General features: G+C 37.5%; 1 long non-coding RNA gene across 1 annotated transcript in view; it reads right to left on the bottom strand.

Annotated features, from left to right (window-relative positions):
• LOC141583935 (uncharacterized) overlaps positions 1-17,436 on the bottom strand; it is a 50,096-nt gene extending 32,660 nt beyond the window's left edge. Inside the window, exon 1 of the long non-coding RNA XR_012516766.1 lies at positions 17,398-17,436. This is a non-coding gene — a long non-coding RNA (uncharacterized LOC141583935). The remainder of the gene's footprint in view (positions 1-17,397) is intronic.
• Between the last annotated feature and the right edge of the window lie 3,157 nt (positions 17,437-20,593).

Here is a 20,593-nt window from a genome sequence, read left to right as displayed (position 1 = left end):
AAATAATACATTCAGAAAATTTAAGTAGAAAAATACTGAAAGATACAATTGACACCAATATTAGTTGTTCGTTGCTGCTCTAACAAATTAGCAGAAGCAGAGATTTTTTAAACAATATATTTTATTATTTTACAATTCTGTAGATGAGAGATCATACATCATTTGTAAGGGCTAAAATCAAGGTGTCAGCTGGCCCAGTTCTCCAGGAGCCTTTATAGTCTAATTTATTTCCTTGCCTTTTCCAGATTATAGATGCTATTATCTGCATTGCATTCCTTGGCCCAAGTCTGTTTTCTCGATCTGCAAATCTAGATACATAGCACCTTCTCCTTTCTCTGACCTCTATTTCCACCCTTCTCTCTTTCTCTCTCTCTTGCTCATATCAACACATAATTCTCTCTTCTGCTTAATCAAGTCTGCTATTAAGAGACTCTGATGCATTTTTTTTTATTCTGTCAATTGCATTTTTCAGCTCCAGAATTTCCACTTGGTTCTTTTTAATTATTTCAATCTCTCTATTGAATTTATCTTATAGAATTCTGAATTATTTATCTTTGATATCTTGAATTATTTTGAGTTTCCCCAAAATTATTATTTTAAATTATTCTTCTAAAAGGACACATTACTCTATTTCTTTGGGATTGCTCCCTGGTGCCTTAGTTAATTCATTTGGTGGTAATTTTCATACTTGATGCTTCTTGCTGATGTTTGTCTGTGTCTGTGCGTTAAAGAGTTAGGTATTTATTGTAGCCTTCACAGTTTGGTCTGGTTTGTGCCTATCCTCTTGGGAAGGCTTTTTATGTATTTGAAAGGACTTGGGTATTGTGATCAAAGCCATTTATGCATTAGGGGCACCCCAAGATCACTAATGCTGTGATTTTTGCAGACCTATAAAGATACCACCTAGATAGTCTTGAATAACATCTGAGAGAATTCTCTGGATTGCCAGGCAGAGACTATTTTTCTCTTCCCTTACTTTCTTCTAAACAAACAAATTTGCTCTCTGTGATGAGCTACCTAAGGCTAGGGGTGGGGTGACATGAGCACCCCTGTTACCGCAACCACTGAGACTTCACTGGGTCAGACCTGAAGCTAGCACAGCATTGAATCTTGCCCAAGGTTCACTGTAACCACTACTTGGCTACTGCCTATGTTGGTTGAAGGCTGTAGGGGTCTACAATTAAAAAGTGGCAAAGCCAGCCATGTTTATGTTCTTCCCCTCAGGGTGGCAACCTTCCCCAGGTCCCGAACAAATCCAGTAATGCTATTCAGGAGGTAGAGACTGGAGTCAAAAACCTTAGCAATCTCCCTGGTGGTCTATTCTACTGTGGTTGAGTTGGCTTTCAAACCACAAAACATAATCCTTTCCATTCTTTCTTCCCCTTTTCACAAGCAGAGGAGCCTCATCCCATGACCACCCCAACCACAGGCCCACAGGCAGTACTGCCAGGCTACCACTGATGTTATCTTAAGGCCAAAGGGCTCTTCATTCAGCATATGATGAATGCTACCAAGCCTAGGACTCATGCTTCAGGGTAGTGGGATCCTCTCTGGCCAAGATCAGGTCCAGAAATGCTGTTCAAGAGCATTCCTGGCATCAGGAACCCCAAGAGCCTACTTGGTGCTCTACCACATTGTGTATGAGACAGTAGCTAAAGTGAAAGACAAAGTGCTGTTTACTTTTCCCTCTGCTTTTCTCAAGCAGGAGTCTCTCACCACAGCCACCACAGCTGCAAATGTACTGGGTCTCCTCCAGCCATAACAACTCTGAGTCTCACCCAAGGCCTGCAGTATAATTCTAGTTATCACTGCTCATTTTTCAGAGTCCATGGGTCTTTAGTTAGCCATAGATGGATCCTGCCAGGACTGGGTCCTTTCCTTCAAGACTGCAGGTTTTCTCCTGCCTAGGGTTTATCTAAAAATTTTGACGAGGAGCTAGGGCCTGGAATGGGGGCTACACAGCTCCAACCAGTGCCCTATTCCACTGTGGCTCAGCTGGTATCCAAGATGCAAGACCAAAGTTATCTTTACTCTTTCTTCTCTCCTCAAGCAGAAGGAAGCTGTGTTGCTTGGTAAGTAAGGAGTGGTCCAAGCACTCCCCTAGCTGCAACAGCTGGTGTCTCAGTAAGTTATGCACTCCTATGTCCACTGGCTCTGAGCTCAGCTCAGCACTAGGACTTTCACTCCGTGTGGTCTAGACTACATTTCAAGTTTATTTAGGTCCCCAGTGTAGTTCAGCCCCAAATAGTGAGGATTGTCAGAACTCAAGTTTCAACCACTGGGATGAGCGATTGCCCTCTGGCTAGGGGTGGTCTGAATGCTTTCTCCATAGGTACGCATCAGCTGAATTCTACATGGTTTTTCTTTCTGCTGTGTCAGGGCAGTACTGAGTTCAATGTCATGTCTCACAATCACTGTGTTCTTCCTCTTCCAAGAGCAAGGATTTTTCCATACCATGCAGCTACTGCCAGTGAGTGAGGAGGGGGGTGATAGCACTAATTCTTTCCTACCCTTTTCAGAACCCCTTCAGAAATTTGAAATTAAAACCAGGTGTTTCTGGGTTTTTGGGGTGCAGGAGAGGCACAGCTCCCCCAAGAGGATGTTTTTCCAGGCTCTTGGTCCCTCACCCACCCAATGGAATGGAATTCTGGGCGCGGTGCACTTGTAGAGTAAATGCTGGATCTAAAACGTTTTTGCACAAAGTGATTTATTTAGGTAGAGAGAAAGAGAGAGAAACAGCTAGCTCTCACATTGAATGAGAGGAAGGAAAAGCTACTGTCACACTTAACGAGAAGGGTTCCCAGAGGGGGAAAACCAAGAAGAAAAGCTCCTCTCACACTGAGTGAAAGCATCCAGAAAGATGGAATCCAGGAGAGGAAAAGCAGCTTCCATGAGGATTGTGGAAGGGGACCCCAGGGGGGAAAGCCACGGGGATAAGGGAGACAGAGACTTTTAACCTGGGAGGAATTCCCACCTACTCCAAGCCCCCTGGCCAATGAAAAGAGTTCCTTTAAACTTCCACTGGAGTGATTGAACTTGATTATTTTCCCATGCCTGTGAAAATTAAAACAAAGAACATTAAGTCTCCCAGATGGAGAGAGGGGGAGAGGCATTGTGAAGTTATTGCCCTTGAAACTACGCCTCCTTGTGGACATGGGAAGAGAATACATTTCCTCACAGGCACTATGAGTGCACACCTGAGTTTGGTTCTTATGAAGGTGCTTTTTTGAGCTGATAGTGGTTGAATCCAATGCTCCCTAGGAGGGATGATCAGTGGGGCTTCCTATTTTATCTTGCTTTTTTCTTAGAAATAGCTGTCATATAGCTATGGCAAGCTGAATAACAGCCTCCCCAGAAAGATGTTTATGCCCTAATTCCAAGAACTTATAAATACATTGCCACACTTTGCAAAAAGGTTTTGAAGATTTGGTTAATTTAAGGATTTTGATATGGGGGGATTACCTTTGGTTATCTAGGTGGGACCAATGTAATCACAAAGCTCTTATAAGACATATATAGGAGGATTCCATATATGAAACGTAATTTGATAATGGAAGCAAAAAAGTTTGTGTGAGAGGTATGAGAGTGAGAGAGAAAAGAGAAATGAGAGAGTTTCTATTTGCTTGTCAGTTAGTTTGTTTATGCAAACAGCGTTAAGTTGCTATCAGCCTGAATTCATGGGTTATAAGATAGCATTTGCTAGCTCCATGGTAACCTCAAATTTAAAAATATACAACATATACGCAAAAAATGAAAAGCAGAAAATTAAATCATTCTGCCAGAGGAAATCACCTTTACTAAAAGACAGGAATAAAGAAAAGAAGTAAGAAAGGACCACAAAATTGTGAGAAAACACAAAACAAAGTGGAAAGAGTTTGTTCTTACTTATCAATTATAACATTAAATGTATATTGACTAAGCACTTCAATCAAAAGACATAGAGTGGCTGAATGGTTATGAAGACAAGACCCAATGAACTGTTGCCTACAAGAAACATACTTCACCTATAAAGAAACACATAGATTAAAAATAAAGAAATGGAAAAAGATAATCTTATTTTGTACCAATGAAAACCACAAAAGAGATGAAGTAGCTATACTTAAATCAGACAAAACAGATTTCAAGACAAAAACTGTAAGAGAAACAAAGAAGGTAATTATATAATGATAAGGGATCAATTCAGCAAAATGACATAACAATTTTAATTATTTATGCCCCAATATGGAGAACCTAGATATAGAAAGTAAATATTATTAGAGCTACATAAAGCTGTAAACCCCAGTACAATAATAGCTGGAGACTTCAATACACACCTCTGAGTACTGGATAAGTCTTCCAGAGAGAAAATCAACAAAGACACATCAGAAATTAATCTGCACTGTAGGCCAAATGGATCTAATAAACATTTACAGAATAGTTCATCCAATGGCTATAGAATCCTCAGTACATGGCTCATTCTCAAGGATAGCCCATATGTTAGGTCACCAACAAGTCTCAAAATATTCAAAACATTGAAATAATCTCAAGCATCTTCTCTGGTCACAAATAAAACTAGAATTCAATAACAAGATGAATATAAGAAACTCTACAAACACTTGAAAATTAAATAGTATGCTGCTGAATGATCAGTGAGTCAATTAAAAAATTAATAAAACAAAAAAAATTCTTGAAACAAATGAAAACATGATATACCAAACCCTATTGGATACAGCAAAGACAGTACTAAGAATGAAGTTTATAGCCGTAAGTGCATACATCAAAAAATAAGAAAAAACTTCAAATAAATAACCTAATGATGCATCTTATGGAACAAGGAAAGCAAGACCAAACCAAACTCAAAATTAGTAGAAGAAAATAAATTATAACAATTAGAGTAGGGATCAATGAAACTGAAAGTAATAAAACCATATAAACTATCAATAAAATAAAAAGGTGTTTTTTGAAAAGATAAAATTGACAAACCTTTAGCCAGACTAAGAAGAGTTAAGAACCCAAAACTAATATCATAAATAAAAAAATGAGGCTTTACAACTGATAAGGGAAAAAATTAAAAGGATTGATAGGGGGTACCATGAGCAACTATATGCCAATTAATTGGAAAATCTAGAAGAAATGGTTAAATTTCTAGACACATACAACCTACCAACGTTGAACCAAGAAGGCATACAAAACCAGAACAGTCCAAAAACAAGTAATGAGATTGAAGCTGTAATAAAATGTCTCCCAGAGATGAAAAGCACAGGTTCTGATGGCTTTGCAACTTAAATCTACCAAACATTTAAAGAAGATCTAATATGTATCTTACTCCAAATATTCTACAAAATAGAGAAGAAGGGATTACTTCCAAAGTCAGTCCACAAGGCAAATATAACCCTGATATCAAACCGTACAAAAAGAGACATAAAAAAAAATACAGACCAGTATCACTGATGAATGTATTGATGCAAAAATCCTCAACAAAATACTAGCGAACATTCAACAATACATTTAAAAGCTCATTTATCATGATCAAGTGGGATTTATCCCAGGGATGCAAGGATAGTTCAACATACACAAATCAATCGATGTTATACATCATATCAAGAGAATGAAAGACAAAATTCATTGAAAAATTATTTTCTCAAATTCAGCATCCTATTATGATAAAAACATTAAAAATATGGTATGAAAAACATAACTCGACATTATAAAACCATATGTGATGGACTTTTAGCTGCTATCATATTTGATGAGGAAAGGTTTAAAGTCTTTCCTCTATGATCTGGAACACAAGGATGCCCACTTTCACCACGGGTTATTCAACACAGCACTGAAAGTCCTAGCTAATGCAATTCAGACAAGAAAAAGATATAAAGGGCATCCACACTGGAAAGGAAGAAGTCAAATTATCTTTGTATGCAGATGATATGATATTATATTTGGAAAAAACTAAAGACTTTACCCAAAAGCTATTAGAACTGATAAACAAATTTAGTAAAGTTGAAGGATACACAATCAACATACAAAAGTCAGTAGCATTACTATATGCCAACAGCAAACAATTTGAAAAAGAAATCAAGAAAGTAACCCCATCTAAAATAGCTACATATAAAATAAAATAACAGGGAATTAACCAAAGAAAAAATATGTTTACAATGAAAACTACAAAACATTGATGCAAGAAGTTGAAGAGGACACAGACAAAAAAATGGAAAGATATTTATGTTCATGGATTGGAAACATTGATATTGTTAAAATGTCTATACTACTCAAAGCAATTTGCAGACTGAATACAATATCTGTGAAAATAACAGTAACATTCTTCACAGAAATAGAAGAAACACTTCTAAAATTTGTGTGAAACCACAAAAGACCTAGAACATCCAAAGCTATCCTAAGCAAAAGAACAAAACTGGAGGAATCACATTATGTGACTTGAACGTATACTACAGAGTTATAATAACCAAAATAGCACAGCACTGGCATAAAAAGACACATGGACGAGAGGAATAGAATAGAGGACCCAGAAATATATACATAATACACATACTGTAAACTTATTTTTGACAAAGGTGTCACAAACATACATTGGGGAAAGAACAGTCTATTCAATAAATGGTGCTGGAAAACTGAATATTCATTTGTAAAAGAATAAAACTAGACCTCTATTTCTCAACATAGACAAAAATCAAATCAAAATGAATTAAAAACTTAAATATTAGACCTCATAATGTGAAACTACTAAAATAAAATTTTGGGGAAATTCTCCTAGACATTGGACTGGGAAAAGATTTATTGAGTAATGACCTATAAGCACAGGCAACCAAAGCAAAAATGGACAAACAGGATCATATCAAGTTAAAAAGCTTTTTTACAGCAAAGAAAATAATCAACAAAGTGAAGAGACAACCCACAGAATGGAAGAAAATTCTTACAAACTACCCATAATAAACAGACTATATAAGAAACTCAAGCAACTCTACAGAAAAATATCTAATAACCCAATTAAAAATGGGAAAAATATATGAATGGATAGTTCTCAAAAGAAGACATGCAAGTATCAAACAGTTATATCAAAAGGTGCTCAACATCAGTGGTCATCAGAGAAATGCAAATCAAAATTACAATGAGATATCTCACCATAGTTAAAATGGCTTTTATCCAAGAGACAAGCAATTACAACACTGGTGAGAATGTGGAGAAAAGGGAACCTTTGTATGCTGTTTGTGGGGATGTACTGCAACCATTACAGAGAACAGTTTAGAGATTCCTCAAAATCCAAAAATAGAGCTACGATACAATCCAGCAATCCCACTCCTTGGTATATACCCAAAGAAAGGAAATCAGTATATCAAGAAAAATGTGCACTCCCATGTTTACTGCAGCACTATTCATAATACCCAAGGTTTGGAAGCAATCTAAATGTCCATCAACAGATGAATGGATAAAGAAAATGTGTGCACATAGACTAGAGAGTGCTATTCAGCCATGAAAAACAATTAGATCCTGTCATTTGCAACAACATGGATGGAACTGGTGGTTATTATTTTAAGTGAAATGAGCTAGGCACAGATAGACAGACTTCCCATGTTTTCATTTATTTATGGGAGCTAAAAATTAAAACAGTTGAACTCATGGAGATAGAGAGTAGAATGATGGTTACCAGAGGCTGGGAAGGATAAGGACAGGTTGGGGAAGATGGGAATGGGGAATGGGTGCCAATAATAATAATAATAATAATAATAATAATAATAATATAAATAAGACCTTGTATTGGCTAGCAAAACATGGTGACTATAGTGAAAATAATTTAATTCTACATTTAAAAATAACTAAAAGTATAATTGGACTGTTTTTTTAACACAAGAGGTAAATTCTCGAGGTGATAAACACCCCATTTACTTTGATGGGATTATTAGACATTGCATACCTGTATCGAAATATCTCATGTAATCCATAAATATGTACATCTTCTGTGTACCTTCAAAAATTAAAAATTAATAATAGAGGAATCTTTGAGTGGGGCAGAAGTGAGAGGGTATATGGAAACTGTGATCTCTCCTCAAGTTATCTGTGAACCTTAAACTGATGTAAAGAAGAAAGTCTCTTAATAAAGCCAAAACAAAATATAGAACATGTAGACTTCGTCTTAAATTTAATAAATTTTACAGGTTCCCAATTTTACATTTTTATTGGTAGGGACAGCATTGTCTTGGCTTTCTAGTACTAACTCCCAAGGTATGTGATTAAATCCTCCCTCCATTCTATGTGATATTCTCTAGTTAATTATTTTTTCTTCTGTAAATCTTTCAGCTTTATCTGCTAAGAAAGACTCCTGCCCCTCAGTAATGTTTTATACATATTTATGTATTATTTGCAGTTCAACATTTTTGTCAAAGGGCCGTTGTATAAAATATATGTAACATTTTGAGTTAGTATTTACAAGCGCACATGCATGCACACACTCAGATGAAACACACGTCTGTCAACACAATATTTAATCTTATTCTGATGCTTTCTATTCTATTGTATCATAATCTTGTAGCTCTTATTCTATTTCTTACTGTGAAAATGCTGGTCCTAGAGGTCCACTGAAGTGATTTTGGAATCCACTGAAAGTCATGACCAAATATATGAAAACTGTATTATATAAAAAGAGCATTAACTTTGAAAACTTTAGTGCCAAGATATTACAGTCATCTCTCAAGTTCTATGGGGGATTTGTTCCAGGGTGCCCCGTGGATAACACAATCTGTGGATGCTCAAGTCCCTTAAATAAAATGCCATAGTGTTTACATACAACCTAAACATATCCTCCCATATATTTTAAATAATCTCTAATTTACTTATAATACCTAATGCTGTGTTTACACACCATTGTGTAGACTTGACATAGTAATCAGCAATCTACAAATTCAAGTTTTGCATAACTTTTTGAGATTATTTTGCTGAATATTTTTGATTTGAGACTGGTTAAATACGTGAATGTGTAACCCAGGGAAATACAAGGCCAACTATATTACCATACCACTAATCTCATTCTTTTTGCTGTTTTGTTTTGTTGTTTAGAGCTACAAGAGATGTGTTTTTTTTCTAATTGCATAGCTGCAGTTAGGTGGAACCTATATATTATTTTTTATGCTGTAGAATTTTATAAATTAATTTATTGTTTATTATACTCTTAACTTCTGGGGTACATGTGCAGATCATGCAGATTGTTACATAGGTATACATATGCCACGGTGGTTTGTTGCATCTATTCCCTTATCATCTACGTTAGGTATTTCTCCGAATGTTATCCCTCCTTAATCCCCCCACATCCTGCTAGACTCCCCTAGCACCCTCAACTCCCAACAGGCCCCAGTGTGTGAAGTTCCCCTCCCTGTGCCCATGTGCTCTCATTGTTCAACACCCACTTATCAGTGAGAACATACAGTGTTTGGTTTTCTGTTCTTGTGTCAGTTTGCTGAGAATAATGGTTTCCAGAATCATCCATGTCCCTGCAAAGGACATGAACTCATCTGTTTTTTGTGGCTGCATAATATTCCATGGCGTATATGTGCCACATTTTCTTTATCTAGTCTATCATTGATGGGCATTTGGGTTGGTTCCAAGTCTTTGCTGTTGTAAACAGTGCTGCAATGAATATATGTGTGCATGTGCCTTTATAATTAGAATGATTTATAATTCCTTGGGTATATACCCAGTAATGAGATTGCTGGGTCAAATCATATTTCTTTTTTAGATCATTGAGGAATTGACAGATTGTCTTCCACAATAGTTGATCTAATTTACACTCCCACCAATGGTGTAAAAGTGTTCCTATTTCTCCACATCCTCTCCAGCATCTGCTTTTTGTCTCCAGATTTTTTAATGATTGCCATTTTTTTTTGAGGCGGAGTTTCACTCTTGTTACCCAGGCTGGAGTGCAATGGCGCGATCTCGGCTCACCGCAACCTCCGCCCCCTAGGTTCAGGCAATTCTCCTGCCTCAGCCTCCTGAGTAGCTGGGATTACAGGCACGCTCTGCCATGCCCAGCTAATTTTTTTGTAATTTTAGTAGAGACGGGGTTTCACCATGTTGACCAGGATGGTCTCAATCTCTTGACCTCGTGATCCACCCGCCTCGGCCTCCCAAAATGCTGGGATTACAGGCATGAGTCACCGCGCCCAGCCCAATGATTGCCATTCTAACTGATGAGATGGTATTTCAATGTGGTTTTGATTTGCATTTCTCTAATGACCAGTGATGATGAGCATTTTTTCATATGTTTGTTGGCATCATATGTGTCTTCTTTTCAAAAGCATCTGTTCATATCCTTCACCCACTTTTTGATGGGATTGTTTCTTGTAATTTTTTTTTAAATTCGTTGTAGATTCTAGATATTAGCCCTTTATCAGATGGGTAGATTGCACAATTTTTTTCCCCATTCTGTTAGTTGCTGGTGCATTCTAACAATAGTTTCTTTTGCTGTGTAGAAGCTCTTAACTTTAATTAGATCCCATTTGTCTATATTGGCTTTTGTTGCCATTGCTTTTGATATTTTAGTAATGAAGTCCAAGCCTATGCCTATGTCCTGAATGATATTGCCTAGTATTTCTTCTAGGGTTTTTATGGTGTTAGGTCTTATGATTAAATCTTTAATCCACCTGGAGTTAATTGTTTGCCTAAGGTGTAAGGAATCGGTCCAGTTTCAGTTTTCTTCATACGGCTAACCAGTTTTCTTAACGTCATGTAGTAAATAGGGAATTGTTTCCCTATTGATTGTTTTTGTTAGATTTGTCAAAGATCAGGTGGTTGTAGATGTGTGGCATTACTTCTGAAGCCTCTGTTCTGTTCCATTGGTCTATATCTCTGTTTTGGCACCAGGAGCTTGCTGTTTTGATTACTCTAGCCTAGTAGTATAGTTTGAAGTCAGATAGTTTTATGCCTCCAGCTTTGTTCTTTTTTTTCTGCTTAGGATTGTCTTGGCTATGTGGCTCTTTATTGGTTCCATATGAAGTTTAAGGTGCTTTTTTTCCAGTTCTGTGAAGAAGGTCAATGGTACCTTGATGGAGATACCATTGAATCTATAAATTACTTTGGGGAGTATGGCCATTTTCATGATATTGATTCTTCTTAACCATGAGCATGGAATGTTTTTCCATCTGTTTGTGTCCTCTCTGATTTCTTTGAACAGTGGTTTGTAGTTCTCCTTGAAGAGTTACTTCACATCCCTTGTTAGATTTATTCCTAGGTATTTTATTATCTTTGTAGCAACTGTGAATGTCACTTCACTCATGATTTGGCTCTCTGTTATTGGTGTATAGGAGTGTTTGTAACTTTTGCACATTGATTTTGTATCCTGAGACTTTGCTGAAGTTGCTTATAAGCTTAAGGAGATTTTGAGATGAGATGATGGGATCTTCTAAATATACAATCATGTTATCTGCAAATAGAGATAATTTGACTTCCTCTTTTCCTAATTGAATACCCTTTATTTCTTTTTCCTGCCTGATTGCTCTGGCCAGAACTTCCAATACTATGTTGAATAGGAGTGGTAAGAGAGGACACCCTTGTCTTGTGCCAGATTTCAAAGGGAATACTTCTAGTTTGTGCCCATTTAGTATGATATTGTCTGTGGGTTTGTCATACATAACTTTTATTATTTTGAGATGGGTTCCATAGATACCTAGTTTATTGAGAATTTTTAGCTTAAAGGGCTGTTGAATTTTGTCAAAGGCCTTCTCTGCATCTATTGAGATCATCCTGTGGTTTTTGTCTTTGGTTCTGCTTATGTGATGGATTACATTTATAGATTTGCATATGTTAAACCAACCTTTCATCCCAGGGATGAAGCTGACTTGATCATGATGAATACGCTTTTTGATGTGCTATTGGATTCAGTTTGCTAGTACTTTTTTTTAAAGGATTTTTACATCAATGTTCATCATGGATATTGGCCTGAAATTTTCTTTTTCAGCTGTGTCTCTGCCAGGTGTTGACATCAGGATGTTTTTGATTTTATAAAATGAGTTAGGAAGGATTCTCTCTTTTTGTATTGTTTGGAATAGTTTCAGAAAGAGTAGTACCAGCTTCCCTTTCAGCTCTGGTAGAATTTGGCTGTGAACCCATCTGGTCCTGGACTTTTTTTCGTTGGTAGTCTATTAATTGCTGCCTCAACCTCAGACCTTGTTATTGGTATGAAATTGAGGCAGCAATCTCTGAATAGTCAGGGATTCAACTTCTTCCTGGTTTAGTCTTGGGAGGGTGTAAGTGTCCAGGAATTTATCCATTTCTTCTAGATTTACTGGATTATGTGCATAGAGGTGTTTGTGGTAATCTCTGTTGGTAGTGGTAATTCTGTAGACTTGGTGGTGATATCCCCTTTATCATTTTTTATTGCATCTATTGAATTCTTCTCTCTTTTCTCTTTTATTTGTTTTGCTAGTGATCTATCAATTTTGTTGATCTTTTCAGAAAACCACCTCCTGGATTTATTGATTTTTGAAGGTGTTTTTGTGTCTCTATCTCTTTCAGTTATGCTCTGATCTTGGTTATTTCTTGTCTTATGCTACCTTTTGAATTTGTTTGATCTTGCTCCCCTAGTTCTTTTAACTGTGACATTAGGATGTTTGATTTTATATCTTCCCTTGCTTCTCATGTGGGCATGGAGTTCTATAAATTTCCCTCTAGACACAGCTTTAAATGTGTTTCAGACATTCTGATACATTGTATCTTTGTTCTCATAGGTTTTGAAGAACATTTTTATTTCTGTCTTTATTTCATTATTTACCCAGTAGTCATTCAGGATCAGGTTGTTTAGTTTCCATTTAGTTGTGTGGTTTTGAGTGAGTTTCTTAATCCCGAGTTCTAATTTGATTTTACTGTGGTCTGAGATGTTGGTTTTTATGATTTCCACTCTTCTACATTTGCTGAGGAGTGATTTACTGTCAAGTAGGTAGTCAATTTTAGACTAAGTGTGATATGGTGCTGAGAAGAATGTATATTCTTTGGATTTGGAATGAAGAGTTCTGTAGATGTCTATTGCATCCACTTGGTTCAGATTTGAATTCAAGTCTTGGATATCCTTGTTAATTTTCTGTCTCACTGATCTGTCGTATATTGACAGTGGAATGTTAAAAGTCTCCCACTGTTATTGTGTGGGAGTCTAAGTCTCTTTATAGGTCGTTAAGAACTTGCTTTAGGTATCTGGGTGATCCTGTCTTGGTTGCATATATATTTAGAATAGTTAGCTCTTATTGTTGCATTAATCCCTTTACCATTATGTAATGCTCTTCTTTGTCTCTTTTGATCTTTGTTGGTTTAAAGTCTGATTTATCAGTGACTAGGATTGCAACCTCTGCTTTTATTTTGCTCTCCATTTGCTTGGTAAATCTTCCTTCATCCCTTTATTTTGAGCCTATGTGTGTCTTTGCATGTGCGATGGGTCTCCTGAATACAGCACACCAATGGGTCTTGACTCTACCCATTTTGCCAGTTTGTGTCTTTTGATTGGGGCATTTAGCCTGTTTATATTTAAAGTTAATATTGTTGTGTGTGAATTGGATCCTGCCATTTTGATACTAGCTAGGGTTTTTTTTTTTTTTTTTTTTTTTTTTTTTTGTCTGTTAGTTAATGCAGTTTCTTCATTGTGTCATTGAACTTTACAATTTGGTATGTTTTTGCAGTGGCTGGTACTGGTTGTTCCTTTCCATGTTTACTGCTTCATTCAGGAGCTCTTGTATGGCAGACCTGGTGGTGATGAAATCGCTCAGCAATTGTTTGTCTGTAAAGGAATTTATGTATCCTTCATTTGTGAAGCTTAGTTTGGCTGAGTATAAAATACTGGGTTGAAAATTTTCTTTAAGGCTTTGGAATATTGACCCCCATTCTCTTCTGGCTTGTAGGGTTTTTTGCAAGAGATCTGCTGTGAGTCTGATGGGCTTCTCTTTGTGGGTAACCTGAGCTTTCTCTCTGGCTGCACTTAGCATTTTTTCCTTCATTTCAACCCTGGTGAATCTGATGATTACATGCCTTGGGGTTGCTCTTCTTGACAATTATCATTGTGGTGTTTTCTGTATTTCCTGAATTTGAATGTTGGCGTGCCTTGCTAGGTTGGGAAAGTTCTCCTGGATAATATCCTAAAGAATGTTTTCCAACTTGGTTTTATTCTCTTCATCACACTCAGGTACACTGATCAACCGTAGATTTGGTCTTTTCACATAATCTCATATTTCTTGTAGGCTTTGTTCATTTTTTTTTACTCTTTTTTTTCTAATCTTTCCTGCTCATTTTATTTCATTGAGTTGATCTGCAGTCTCTGAAGTCTTTTCCTCTGCTTGATCAATTAGACTTTTGAAACTTGTGTATGCTTCATGAAGTTCTTGTGCTGTGTTTTTCAGCTCCATCAAGTCATTTATGTTATTCTCTAAGCTAGTTATTCTAGTTAGATTTTTGTCTAAAAATTTTTCAAGGTTCTTAGTTTCTTTGCACTGGTTAGAACATGCTCCTTTAGTTCAGAGAGTTTTATTATTACCGACCTTCTGAATCCTGCTTCTGCCAATTTGTCAAACTTATTCTTCATTCAGTTTTGTTCCCTTGCTGGTGAGTTGTTATCCCTTGGAGAAGAGACATTCTGGCTTTTGGCTATTTCAGACCTTTTGCACTGGTTTCTTCCCATCTTTGTGGATTTATTTACCTTTGGTCTTTGAAGTTTGTGACTTTTGGATAGGGTCTCTGAGTGAACATCCTTTATATTGATGTTGAAGCTATTTCTTTCTGTTTTTTAGTTTTCCTTTTAATAGTCAGGCCCCTCTGCTACAGGACTGCTGGAGGTCCACTCCAGACCCTGCTTGCCTGGGAATCAGCTGCAGAGGCTGCAGAACAGCAAAGATTGCTGCCTGTTCCTTCCTCTGGTAGCTTCATCCCAAATGGGTACCTCCAAGATGTCAGCCAGAACTCTCCTATAGGAGATGTCCCTTAGGATATATGGAGGTTAGGAAGCCGCTTGAGGAGGCAGTCTGTCTTTTATCAGCATTCAAGGAAGCTCCATTGCTCTGTTCAATGGGAGTTCCATTGCTCTGTTCAGAGTTGCTCGTCAGGGATGTTTAAGTCTGGTTAAGGGGAACACACAAATGCCTGTTTTCCCAGTTGCTCTGTCTCAGGAAGATTGGGCTTTATTTATAAGTCCCTGATGGACTGCTGTCTTTTTTCAGAGATGTCCTGCCCGGTAAGAAGGGATTCTGCCCAGCTGCTGCATAAACTTCCTGGTGACTTTGTTTATACAGGCAGGGTCAGAACCGCCTCAGTAATGATGGATGCCCCTCCCTGCACTGAGCTCAACCTTCCCATATTGAGCTCAGACTGCTTTTCTGGACTTGAGAATTTCAAGCTAGTGGTTCTTAGCTTGCTGGTCTTTGTGGGGATGGGGTCCTCTGAGCTAGATAACTTGGCTCCCTGCCTTTGACCCCCATTTTTTTCAGGGGAATGAGAGGTTCTGTCTTGCTGGCATTCCCGGCACTGGCTAGAACAGCCACCCAGTTTTGTGCTGAAAATCTGGGGTGCTAGTGTTGCAGGCACTGGTGAGAATCTCCTAGTGTGTGGGTTGTAAAGACCATGGAAAAAGTGCAGTATTTGAGCTGGAGTGCCAGAGTGTCTGGAAAAGTTCCTAATGGCTTACCTGGGCTTGGAGGGGGAGTTCTCCTGCCCCTTGCACTTCCTGGGTGAGGCAGTGCCCCACTCTGCTTCAGTTTGCCCTCCTTGGGCTATACCCACTGTCTAATCAGTCACACTGAGATGAACCTGGTATCTTGGTTGGAAATACGGAGATCAATTGCCTTCTGCATCCACTGTCACCGGGAAATGCACTCTGGAGCTATTCCTATTTGATCATCTTGGCGGAAGTCCTTATCTCATTCTTTAAATTACAGTAAGCTTTCTTTAGAAACTCTTGTCATTAATGAACCTAACAGTCTCATTCCCAAACCTCTCCTTAAATTTCTGCAGATTGGACACTGTTGACTTCATCTTTACTTTATTAATTTTTCTACTTCTCCTCACACTGTAATTGTCACATTTGATTGTTCTGCTTTAACTCTACTTTCTGGCACTTTATGGTCTTATTTTTACATGGAGGCATAAACAATCATATCATTCATCCCTCCGTTACTTGAAATTCTAGCTCTTTTCCTTAAAGAGTCTATCTGCATTCAGAGTGCTAAATATCCCTTAAAATTATGGCTGTAAAATGTTTGATTCTTGCCCTAATATTTCCTTGGAGTTTCATCTTCACACTCTACTTATTTGACATTTTCTTGTTAATGACTATATGTCATTTTTCATATTCTTTTTGTATTAAGTCAAATAAATTTCTTTGGCTCAAAACTAATGGTTTCATCTTACTTCCCTGTTTATCTACTATTACAAATCTTACAGTTAGACAATGCTAAATAAAGTGAATTTTCCTTGTCTTTTCTCCAAGACACTTAGTTTACTGTTTTTCAGAATATTTCTCAATTTTTCCCCAGTTCCAACTGTCACTTCTTGCCTATTAGCTCATTATTGTATGCCTGGATTGCTGAACTGGTTTTCTGAATAGTCTTCTGACTTTCAATTGTTTTCATTACTATTTGTATTTCAGGGAGCATCAAGATCAATCTTTAATAACAGATCAGTCTAGCAAGCTTCTTAAATGTATCAGTAGTGCATTGCTAAGATAGTATTAGAATTGAACTGAATCAAACTTTTTATAAATATTCCAAAAGCATTCTTAAAGCCATCATGTAATTTATGATATTTTTCTTCTGAAATATCCCCCATATTATTGAAAAACTCCAAATGTGAAAAAAGAAAAAAAAACAAGCTTTTTGGTCATATTTAAATTCGGATTATCTATTTTTGTTTTCTTATATTTAGATTTTCTTTTTCAAACAACAGACAGATTTAGTTCACAAGGTTTTATTTTCCTTTTAGACTGCTTTTCAAGCATTATTATCAACATGACTTATTCTAAATACAAATCAACATACCTTAAGTTAAAGGTGAATTATTTTTTTACACTTGTACTTCTGTATTCTAATTTTGCCACTTTAATTAATCTGAAATTACTAAGGAGTTGATTTGAATCTTCTTCATGTCAGATAAGCAATTTGGTGAACATGAGTAGGTTATCAAATATTTAAAATGCAAACATAACTAATTTTAAAAACCAAAATTGCATTTTTCATAAGTGAATAGTAAAACTGAAAGTTGTGCAGCTAAGCAACACATGCTTAAATAAAGATCGTAATATTCTGTAGACTTCATACAGAAATTACCATGAACATTTTATACACTTTAGCTGTTTCTTTTTTAAATGATGAGGAATGTCTTTTAGAAGTTAACCTTTAAGAAACTGCATGGAATATAGCTAAAGAAAAATGTTGTACTGTAGCTTACCATAAATGGTATTACTTCATAAGACAACACGACTGCTGATATAGGTGGGATATTTGTCCCCTCCAAATCTCATGTTGAAATTTGGATTCCTCTACCCTGGAGAACAAGGTAAAACACTGTCTCTAAAAAAAAAAAAAATCGTCAGGGTGGTGGTATGAACCTGTAGTCCCTGTTACTCTGGAGGTTGGAGCCCCTGGAGGTCAAGGATACAGTGATCTGTGATCTCACCATTGCATTCTAGCCTGGGTGACAGAGAAAGACCCTGTCTCAAACAAAGAAACAAACAAACAAAAAAGAAAAAAAAATTAAAGATTTTCCTAAATGTAAAAGTAATAAAGCTCAGTGTAGAAAGTTTGCAAAAGAGAAGAATTTTTTTAAAATTTAAAATAAGCCACAGTCATAGCACTCAGAGATGATCACTGTTAACTTTCTGATGTGTCTTCTTTCAGATATACAGTATTTAAGTAGATAAATTTGGAATGAGGTAAAAAAAAGAAAAAGAAATTTGGTTATCAGTCTTGGAGGTGGAGTCTAAAGGTAGGTATTTTGGTCGTGGAGGGAGATTCCACGAATGGCTTGGTGCCATACTCATGATAATGAGTGCGTTCTTACTCTATTAGTTCACAATAGAACTGGTTGCTTAAAAAACATGTCACCTCTTGCCCCTTTCTCCTCTCTTGCCATATGACAGCTGTTTCCCTTGCCCTTCAACCATGAGTGGAAGCTTCCTGAAGCCCTCACCAGGAGCAGAAGCCGGTGCTGTGATTCTTGAAAAGCCTGCAGAACGCTGAGCCAAACAGACCTATTTTCTTTATAAATTACTCAGCCTTGGCTATTTCTTTATAGTAATACAAACAAAGGCAGCTGCCCAGGAATGTCATTTCTGAAAAATAAAAATTGGCCTTATCAAATATTTAAGAAATAATATGTCTTTTCAGCAATGAAATCAATTTGAGCTTCATGGTTTTGTGGAACCAAATGTGGGATAAGATAAATGCATTAGGATAAAGGCAAATACATTTATCTTAATAATATTTAAATAAGGTAATAATTTCATGAATCTATAATTGCTTGATAAATAAATGGATTATTATCATTAAATATAATTTTTCAGGGGACTGAAATAATCTAAGTAAAAAAATAACCCTTATATCCTCTTACCTATATTCTAACAAGAGCTAAACTTTCAGTGGGATGGCATAGTTCAAGGATGGCATAGAACAAACAGTGGAAATCAACTACATACGAGAGAAGTGGACTAGGTAAATTTCTTGTAGAGAGAAATGAGAATTGGAGGCAGGCAGACAGCATCAGGAATCTCCAGGTTGGGAAACAGGTAGAGATTTTAGTTAAGTCACTAGTGCATAGAGAAGGAAGTTTGATGAAAGACAGTGTTCGGTCAATGAAATGCCAGAAGGGCAAAAGATCCAGGCACCAGGATTTTCTTTACGAGCAACAGCATGACTGAACCCTGGAAAGGAAACTCAGTAAGAAGAAAGGATCTAAAATGGAGCATGAGGATCAATAGTTTCTTATTGCCAGCCTTGTGCTAAACATTGGCCTAAGTATTTTTTCAGTTAGCTAAAAATGCAAGAATTTTTATTTTTATAGTATTTAAAACTTAAAAATTAAAAGCTCACACAGAGTAATGATAGTGTGAATATATTCTATTTTTTTTTTTTCCTCCCTCTGTTCACTGCCAGCAGATGGGGCCAAGCTGCCACTACAGCAGCCCAAAGCTCTCCAGGACTGAGGCTGTGGGATCCTTGGGCGCATCTCAGCAGAGCTCCTCTCTTCCTTCCATTTTTCCTACCTTGTAGGCAAATAATGGAGGGGCAGCGGAGTGCATGCCACTTCCCAGTTGTAATTCTTCCTTTAACTTGTGCGCCTTACTCTTGGCCACCAGCTGAGCCTCTGCTGTCATGGTGGCTGCCCACAACAGGAGCCAATGTATCTCCACCACTAAGTACTGGGCTTCCTTGCAGGTCATTTGCTCTTTTATACTCTCTGTCAGGCTACACAAGCCTGCTGGATTCTGGAGCTTTTGGAGTATCTCAGTACTCCAGGGCAGTCTGCAAGCAACAAGCAGCAGGGCAGCACAGCCCCACATGGGCTCCTGCGGCCATCCTTGGGTCTCACTGCCAGTTTCATTTTCCCAGCCCATTTCTTTGGAATCTTGCTGACCGCGGCGATTGCTTCCTTTCATAGACTGTGCACCTGCAGTGTACAAAACTGAAACTAAGAAGCAAAGAAATTCTCACAAGGGAGCGTCCCAAACAGAACTGAGATGGGGCAGCTGGGATTCCAAAGAAAGAAGCACTAAATGACAGGGTGATCAGTCCAACCAAAGCATTTATTAGGAGCACTTATATAGAGAGTGGCTGCAGCAGTACTGTCACAATACTGTGATAGACGGGGAGAAAAAAAAAATGATGTTCTCCCTAGATATGTCCACAGTAAGGTGGGGTCACAGTATGGAGTTTATATGAGGGCTTAAGGAATTTGGCTCAGGGATGGGGACAGTTTCTCTCTTACTAGGGTGATCTACTATGCCTAGATATCTTTGTTAGTGCTTGAAGATGTTCAAGCCTGCTGTAAAAAATCTTCAGTTGGCTGGGTCACTGAGTGGTTATGACACTAATTCCCCATCAGGACACAGAAAGAAAGTGGAGGGATCTGGGAGACCTTATATCTTCATAACCATTCACCTCTTAAGCATGAGATTTATTAGCAGAGACAGTAGAGGGCGTATGTATATAACAATGCAATATCTACTCTATGGCAGACATTTTTTTTTTTTTTTTTTTTTTTTTGAGACAGTGTCTCATCTTGTTGCCCAGGCTGGAGTGCAGTGGTGCGATCGATCTCAGCTCACTACAGTGTCCCCCTCCCAGGTTCAAGCAATTCTTGTGCCTCAGCCTCCTGGGGAGCTGTGATTATAGGTGGGTGCCAGTACAGCTGATTAATGTTTGTATTTTTAGTAGAGAAGGGGTTGTGCCATGTTGACCAGACTAGTCTAAAACTCCTGACTTCAAATGATCTGCCCACTTCAGCCTCCCAAAGTCCTGTGATTACAGACATAAGCCACCACACCCCACCAATGACAGACAATTCCTTTGAGTTCTATCTATAACAGTGCTGTGCAATAAGACTTTCTACAGTTGTGTAAAGTTTAATTTTGAATATTTCTAAGTTA

This window comes from Saimiri boliviensis, chromosome 3, assembly GCF_048565385.1.
Source record: "Saimiri boliviensis isolate mSaiBol1 chromosome 3, mSaiBol1.pri, whole genome shotgun sequence".
Taxonomy (NCBI): domain Eukaryota; kingdom Metazoa; phylum Chordata; class Mammalia; order Primates; family Cebidae; genus Saimiri; species Saimiri boliviensis.
Note: the sequence above shows the minus strand (reverse complement) of the source record. Positions and strands in the feature narration are given on the sequence as shown.